Genomic DNA, 9,226 nt, shown 5'->3' on the forward strand with positions numbered 1-9,226 from the left:
TAACTGACTACTAGCTTGTAGCTAGTTAGCTGGCTAGCTTCTGTTGGGGGTACCGGTTCTAAAGTAAAGAAAATAGCAGATCACGTTTCAACATAGTCTCCTGCAACCCGCCTCACATTGGGTGAGGCGGGTTGCAGGAGACTATGTTGAAACTGAGGTTAAAAAATATTAAAAATATATACAAAATATATACGAAGGGGGAAAAAAAAGATATCTACACGGGACATGACAAGACAAAGACGTCTGAACTGCTACGCCATCTTGGAAATCTACACCCTGCATCACTCTGTTCCCCCTGCATAGCCAGGGATACAGAGTAATACCCTCTATTATTCCCCCTGCATACTTATGGATACAGAATAATACACACAGGAGTGTACACACACGCACACACACACACACACACACACACACACACATAGGCATGTGGATGCATAATTGTACACAAGTGGATGTGACGCACACTAGCCTTACCTAAAGACATAAATTGCAGAGACACAAGCACACAGACGTGCATGTGGCGCACACACACACACACACACACACACACACACACACACAAACGCGCACACACTGTCACGACTTCCGCCGAAGTCGGCCCCTCTCCTTGTTCGGGCAACGTTCGGCGGTCGACGTCACTGGCTTTCTAGACACCACCGATCCACTTTTCATTTTCCATTTGTTCTGTCTTATCACACCTGGCTTCACTCACCAATCACTTGTTTATTATTTAACCCTCTGTTCCCCATGTTGTATTTGTGAGTGATTGTTATTTGGATTATTGTCAGGCGTTGCACTTTTGTTTTAGACTGTGTTTTTGGCACTAGTATGTGTTATGTGCTGTCATTTGGTAACCGGTATTAAAGTGCGCCTGTTTATTATTCTCCGCTCTCCTGCACTTGACTTCGCCTCCCATATACACGCCTTACACACACACACACAACCTCAGCGGTCCAGTGTGCTCGGCCCTCACTGACCTGTTAAAGGTATCAGGTATCAGTCGTCTTTAACCATTCACCCTGCAGGCGGGAGCAGAGTCATTTCTGTCTGGTTTTATATCAGTGTGAAATTGATTGATTTTGGCATCAAAATAGATTTAATTAAACACGTGGAATATAGTCTTGTAATGTTATTTATTTCACAGTCAACTGGAAACTATAGTCTTCACAATCTCTATTTTTCTCCACCCCTGCTCTGTAGTCTTTATAGTCTCTATTTTTCTCCACCCCTGCTCTGTAGTCTTTATAGTCTCTATTTTTCTCCACCCCTGCTGCCCTGGTGTGTCATCAAATCCTATTCTCTCCTACTTGACGGTAGCTTAAACCCCAGGAACATCATGGATGTGTGGGTGCATACAGGCTGCTCATATAAACCTAGACACTAACATTACAGAGTTATGTCTCACGTGCACCACGTATGAGTCACTGATTTGTTTTTCTACATCAGTGGGAGTTTCGAAAACAGAGAAGTCTAATTTAGAATAAAAGGATGGGAACACTGCCGCTACTTCGCTTTCCAACCAAGTTGCTGGGGACCCCTCCCCTACCTCGCTGTCTAACCAAGGTGCTGGGAACACTACTGCTACCTCGCTCTTTAACCAAGGTGCTGGGAACACTACTGATACCTCGCTCTCCAACCAAGATGCTGGAAACACTGTCGCTACCTCGCTCTCCAACCAAGATGCTGGGAACACTACTGCTACCTCGCTCTCCAACCAAGGTGATGGGAACACTACTGCTACCTCGCTCTTTAACCAAGGTGATGGGAACACTACTGCTACCTCGCTCTTTAACCAAGGTGATGGGAACACTACTGCTACCTCGCTCTCTAACCAAGGTGATGGGAACACTACTGCTACCTCGCTCTCTAACCAAGGTGCTGGGAACACTACTGCTACCTCGCTCTTTAACCAATGTGCTGGGAACACTACTCCTACCTCGTTCTCTAACCAAGGTGCTGGGAACACTACTGCTAGTACAGTCCTTTAGTTGATGTTACTCCAGTCTAGCCTCTCTCTTCCCACAGCTGCTGTAAATTTGAGAAAATGAGTTTTACAATAACTAGCTTCCTATGCAATTACTACTGTCTTGAGCTCTGGTCCAGGGTGTTAATGCGGTTTCCTCCAGGTTGAACAATGAGCACTAATGCCCTGGACCAGAGCTATCCTCTCCGTTGGTTGGGTGGTGCTGTCCTGCAGCAAGTATAACCACAGCCTGCCTTGGGGCTAGTATCCGCCCACTGGCTTTAACTTGAAACTGCACCTTGTAAAGTGTCCTGTCCTATACAAGCTGTGAGCTGGCTCTCTGGCTCGCTGTCTGACGCAGCATGCCTTCATTCACATTGTCTATGTCCCAAATGGCACCCTATTCCCTATATAGTGCACTACCTTTGACCAGAGACCTATTGGCCATGGTCAAAAGTAGTGCACTATATAGGGAATAGGGTGCCATTTGGGACGCAGGTCTTCTTGGCTCTGTGGTCCTGACTGCGACTCTCTCCTCTCCTCTAGGTGATGCCATCATCATCCAGATATACATGCTCTGCTCTGAGTCAGGCCAGTATAATCACTCTCTCTGTCTCTTTCAATTCAATTCAAAGGGCTTTATTGGCATGGGAAACATGTTTACATTGCCAAAGCAAGTGAAATAGATAAACACAAGTGAAATAAATAATCAGAATTTAACAGTATATATTACACTCACAAAAGTTACTCCCTATCCCTCACTGCAATAGAATGCTCTACCTTTCCCTCTCTTTCTCTCTCTCTCTCTCTCTCTCTCTCTCTCTCATTACAATAGAATGCTCTACCTTTCTCTCTCTCTTTCTCTCTCTACCTTTCTCCCTCTCTCCACCTTTCTCCCTCTCTCCTTGTCTCTCTCTCTCTCCCTCCATCTCACTGCAATATAACACTACCTTTCACTCTCCTCTCTCTCTCCATCTCACTGCAATATAACACTACCTTTCACTCTCCTCTCTCTCTCCATCTCACTGCAATATAACACCCTCTACCTTTCAATTTAAGGGGCTTTATTGGCATGGGAAACGTATGTTAACATTGTCAAAACAAGAGAAGTAGATAATAAACAAAAAGGAAGTTAACAATAAAAATGTACAGTTAACATTACACTCACAGAAGTTCCAAAATATGTTTTTATTCTATTTTAATTAGGCAAGTCAATTAAGAACAAATTCTTATTTACAATGACGGCCTCGGAACAGTCTGTTCAGGGACAGAACGGCTTGTTTGATCTACCAACCTTTTGGTTACTGGCCCAATGCTCTAACCACTAGGATACCTGCCAACATTTCAAATGTCATATTATGGCTATACACAATGTTGTAACGATGTACAAATAGTTAATGTACAAAAGGAAAAATAAATAAACATAAATATGGGTTGTATTTACAATGGTGTTTGTTCTTCACTGGTTGCCCTTTTTCTTGTGGCAACAGGTCACAAATCTTGCTGCTGTGATGTCACACTGTGGTATTTCACCCAGTAGATATGGGAGTTTATCAAAATCGGGTTTTGTTTTCTAATTCTTTGTGGATCTGTGTAATCTGAGGGAAATATGTGTCTCTAATATGGCCATACATTTGGCAGGAGGTTAGGAAGTGCAGCTCAGTTTCCACCTCATTTTGTGGGCAGTGTTGCACATAGCCTGTCTTCTCTTGAGAGCTAGGTCTGCCTATGGCGTCCTTTGTCAATAGCAAGGCTATGCTCACTGAGTCTGTACATAGTCAAAGCTTTCCTTAAGTTTGGGTCAGTCACAGTGGTCAGGTATTGTGCCACTGTGTACTCTCTGTTTAGGGCCAAATAGCATTCTAGTTTGCTCTGTTTTTTTGTTAATTCTTTCTTATGTGTCAAGTAATTATCTTTTTGTTTTCTCATGATTTAGTTGGGTCTAATTGTGTTGCTGTCCTGGGGCTCTGTGGGGTCTGTTTGTGTTTGTGAACAGAGCCCCAGGACCAGCTTGCTTAGGTGACTCTTCTCCAGGTTCATCTCTCTGTAGGTGATGGCTTTGTTATGGAAGGTTTGGGAATCGCTTCCTTTTAGGTGGTTGTAGAATTTAACGTCACTTTTCTGGATTTTGATAATTAGCGGGTATCGGCCTAATTCTGCTCTGCATGCATTATTTGGTGTTTTATGTTGTACACGGAGGATATTTTTGCCGAATTCTGCATGCAATCTCAATTTGGTGTTTGTTCCATTTTGTGAATTCTTGGTTGGTTTGCGGACCCCAGACCTCACAACCATAAAGGGCAATGAGTTCTATAACTGATTCAAGTATTTTTAGCCAGATCCTAATTGGTATATCAAATTTTATGTTCCTTTTGATTGCATAGAAAGCCCTTCTTGCCTTGTCTCTCAGATCATTCACAGCTTTGTGGAAGTTACCTGTGGCACTGATGTTTAGGACAAGGTATGTGTAGTTTTTTGTGTGCTTTACGGCAACGGTGTCTAGATGGAATTTGTATTTGTGGTCCTGGCAACTGGACCTTTTTTGGAACACCATTATTTTCGTCTTACTGAGATTTAGTGTCAGGGCCCAGGTCTGGCAGAATCTGTGCAGAAGATCTATGTGCTGCTGTAGGCCCTCCTTGGTTGGTGACAGAAGCACCAGATCATCAGCAAAGAGTAGACATTTGACTTCTAGTAGGATTCTAGTAGGGTGAGGCCAGGTGCTGCAGATTGTTCTAGCGCCCTTGCCAATTTGGTGATATATATGTTGAAGAGGGTGGGGCTTAAGCTGCATCTCTGTCTCACCCCACGGCCCTGTGGAAATAAATGTGTGTGTTTCTCCTATCTCGCTCTCCAATAGAAGCACAGTGTCTCTCTACCTCTCTCTCTCACTGAAATATAACTCTACCTCTCTCTATCACTGCAAAACAACACTCTACCTTTCTCTCTCTCTCTCTCTCTCACTGAAATATAACTACCTCTCTCTATCACTGCAATACAACACTCTACCTTTCTCTCTCTCTCTCTCACTGCAATACAACACTCTACCTTTCTCTCTCTCCCTGCAATATAACACTTCCTCTCTCTCTGTCTCTCTCTCTCTCCAATAGAAACACAGTGTATTTCTGTAAAACTGTAGAGCTGTGGACTGGGACGTTCTATCGATCCTGCTGCTGAAATGATGCTTTTTAAAAGACAGACAGGCAGAAAATAAAAGAGGAGCACTGTAAGCACATCTCAGCTGTCGTCCGGTTCGTACGCACACACACACACACACACACGCACACGGTGAGGCCGGACTCGGTTATAGCCAGAGATATATCAGCATTCTCAGCATATTGCTCTATAGCCTGCCACACCCACACACCCACCCACCCACCCACCCACACAGGGGAAAATGGGATTTGTGCTCCCGGACAGCTAAGTGGAGAGTAATTCTAGTCCGGAACACGGAACAAGAGCTGATTTACTTCCAGACAACACTTCATCACGTTGCACATTCATGGACAAATAAGGTTAGTTATTGGCCTTGTCATAGGTCAAATTAAAATGCTATTATGATCAGGTGATAAGAATCGACATTAGCCGGATGTAAGGAAGGAAGTAACTGAGTGAGCTATTGCAGAATAATAGCAGAACACTGGGATTTTATACTTTTTATAATCGTGATCACGTTAAGTGACTTGTCTGTCTCCTACTTTTTGCATAGGATTCCAAGTCAGTCACTTTGGATAAAAGTGTCTCTAATGCAAACTAAGGTATAATCTTAGAACTGTGTGCATTGAAGCCACTTGATGGCAGTAGAGTCCTCCAACCGGTGTATCATATCAAATACATACCGTAAAGTCATCGGTGCAACACAGTACATCTGAATCAAATAGAAAGCTAGCATAACTTAAGTAGGAAGGAATGATGTCAAGTACACTTGACATCTACATAAGGAATACCTTGAAACACTTAGTGGGGTCTTTGTGAAGTGTCGTGTTCATATAGTCTTCCCTGTGGCTCAGTTGGTAGAGCATGGTGTTTGTATTCACTACTGTAAGTCGCTCTGGATAAGAGTGTCTGCTAAATGACTAAAATGTAAATATACCATATCAACAGGGTTAGGCATGACTGGGACAGCACATAAGGACCCAGAATGACATGTGCAAGGAGCCCTGACTTATTACATCTTATTGTCACAATCTAACTCCCCCAGGGAGTTAAATCCACAGTCCAAACTAACTCCCCCAGGGAGTTAATTCCACAGTCCAAACTAACTCCCCCGGGGAGTTAAATCCACAGTCCAAACTAACTCCCCCAGGGAGTTAATTCCACAGTCCAAACTAACTCCCCCGGGGAGTTAAATCCACAGTCCAAACTAACTCCCCCGGGGAGTTAAATCCACAGTCCAAACTAACTCCCCCAGGGAGTTAAATCCACAGTCCAAACTAACACCCCAGGGAGTTAAATCCACAGTCCAAACTAACACCCCAGGGAGTTAAATCCACAGTCCAAACTAACACCCCAGGGAGTTAACTGCACAGTCACTGCAGTGAGATCTGAACCAAGTGTTTTCTACAGCACAAGTCATCTCAGGACCTTGTTGTAATAAATAGTTCCATAAATAAAAATAATTTCTATGGTGGAGTCTTCTTCGTCTTCTTCTTCTGTGGTATTATGGCAGTCTGCAAACGTTAAAGGTGCATGCCGCCACACAGTGTACGGGTTAGTGTACAGAGGGACACTCATATTGTTCCCAAACAATTAACAAAAAACTAAGAAACAAAAATCTATGTGCTCCTTTAGTCAGATTCGAAATATCAACTCCGATCCCTACAGGCTCTGGGGCCTAAGAATGAAGAGCATATTTGGACAGTATTCCTTGCAACGTTTCGGGCCGTGAAGTCCTGGGGAGAATCTCTATTGCATACTCCTCGTGTCCTCACTCGCATCCTTCTCAAAGCGCATTGGATGAGAAAGCCAGATGTCCCTCCCCTCTGACCTTCTTTTCCAATGGGATTTGAGGAGAGGAGGAGAGGGGAGAGGACACGAGGAGTATGCGATTGAGATTCTCTCCTGGAGACCAAATGAACCTTTATATGGTGAGTTGCTCAGTAGGGAGACGAGCAGCAGTGTCCAACTCCTTCCATGGAGGGCCTAGTGTCTGCTGGTTTTTGGGGTTTTCCCTTTCAATTAAGACCTAGACAACCAGGTGAGGGTAGTTATTTACTAATTAGTGACCTTAACTCGTCAATCAAGTACAAGGGATGAGCGGAAGCCTGCAGACACTCAGTGCTCAGTGGAATGAGTTTGACACTGGAGAGTGATAGAGGCCTCTAGTGGCCAATAGGCCATATTAAAATGGGCAGCGCTATAGAGTACCACCGTATGAGTCATCAAATCAAATTTTATTTGTCACATACACATGGTTAGCAGATGTTAATGAGAGTGTAGCGAAATGCTTGTGCTTCTAGTTCCGACCGTGCAGTAATATCTAACAAGTTATATTAACCTAACAATTTCACAACAACTACCTTGTACACACAAGTGTAAAGGAATGAATAAGAATATGTACATAAAAATATATGGATGAGCGATGGCCGAACAGCATAGGCAAGATGCAGTAGATGGTATAGAGTAGAGTTGATACATATGAGATGAGTAATGTAGGGTATGTAAATATTATATAAAGTGCCATTGTTTAAAGTGGCTAGTGATAAATTGATTACATCAATTTTTCCATTATTAAAGTGGCTAGAGTTGAGTCAGTATGTTGGCAGCAGCCACTAAATGTTAGTGATGGCTGTTTAACAGTCTGATGGCCTTGAGATAGAAGCTGTTTTTCAGTCTCTCTGTGTTAGTGATGGCTGTTTAACAGTCTGATGGCCTTGAGATAGAAGCTGTTTTTCAGTCTCTCGGTCCCAGCTTTGATGCACCTGTACTGACCTCGCCTTCTGGATGATAGCGGGGTGAACAGGCAGTGACTCGGGTGGTTGTTGTCCTTGATGATCTTTTTGGCCTTCCTGTGACATCGGGTGTTGTAGGTGTCCTGGAGGGCAGGTAGTTTGCCCCCGGTGATGCGTTGTGCAGACCTCACTACCCTCTGGAGAGCCTTCCGGTTATGGGCGGAGCAGTTGCCATACCAGGCGGTGATACAGCCCGACAGGATGCTCTCGATTGTGCATCTGTAAAAGTTTGTGAGTGTTTTTGGTGACAAGCTGAATTTCTTCAGCCTCCTGAGGTTGAAGAGGCGCTGCTGTGCCTTCTTCACCATGCTGTCTGTGTGGGTGGACCATTTCAGTTTGTCCGTGATGTGTACGCCGAGGAACTTAAAACTTTCCACCTTCTCCACTACTGTCCCGTCGATGTAAATATGGGGCTGCTCCCTTTGCTGTTTCCTGAAGTCCACGATCATCTCCTTTGTTTTGAGTCATGAGCAGCACCATAGAGTACCACTGTATGAGTCATGAGCTGCACCATAGAGTACCACTGTATGAGTCATGAGCTGCACCATAGAGTACCACTGTATGAGTCATGAGCTGCACCATAGAGTACCACTGTATGAGTCATGAGCTGCACCATAGAGTACCACTGTATGAGTCATGAGCAGCACCATAGAGTACCACTGTATGAGTCATGAGCTGCACCATAGAGTACCACTGTATGAGTCATGAGCAGCACCATAGAGTACCACTGTATGAGTCATGAGCTGCACCATAGAGTACCACTGTATGAGTCATGAGCTGCACCATAGAGTACCACTGTATGAGTCATGAGCAGCACCATAGAGTACCACTGTATGAGTCATGAGCTGCACCATAGAGTACCACTGTATGAGTCATGAGCAGCACCATAGAGTACCACTGTTTGAGTCATGAGCAGCACCATAGAGTACCACTGTATGAGTCATGAGCAGCACCATAGAGTACCACTGTATGAGTCATGAGCAGCACCATAGAGTACCACTGTATGAGTCATAATGCCCCTAAAACCCAACGGTCAAACAGGGAAATAGTTAGAATAATTATGTATGCTTACCCTGACGTGACGTTTTGATAACCATGTAAATCTCTCTCGGACAAGGTGACTTTTATCAATATATTTGGCTCTATTTATTCCCAGATTCAAAAATGTTAAATTAGCATCAAAGTCGATTACAAATCCCTGCACCTCATCTCTAGCTGGCACCTATGCTAACAGGTATATTTAAAGAAATGTTGTCAATATATTAATTACTAGATTTAGCTAACATTAGATAGTTATTCCAGAGAGTCTTAC

The sequence above is a fragment of the Salmo trutta genome, chromosome 28 (assembly GCF_901001165.1).
Source record: "Salmo trutta chromosome 28, fSalTru1.1, whole genome shotgun sequence".
Taxonomy (NCBI): Eukaryota; Metazoa; Chordata; class Actinopteri; order Salmoniformes; family Salmonidae; genus Salmo; species Salmo trutta.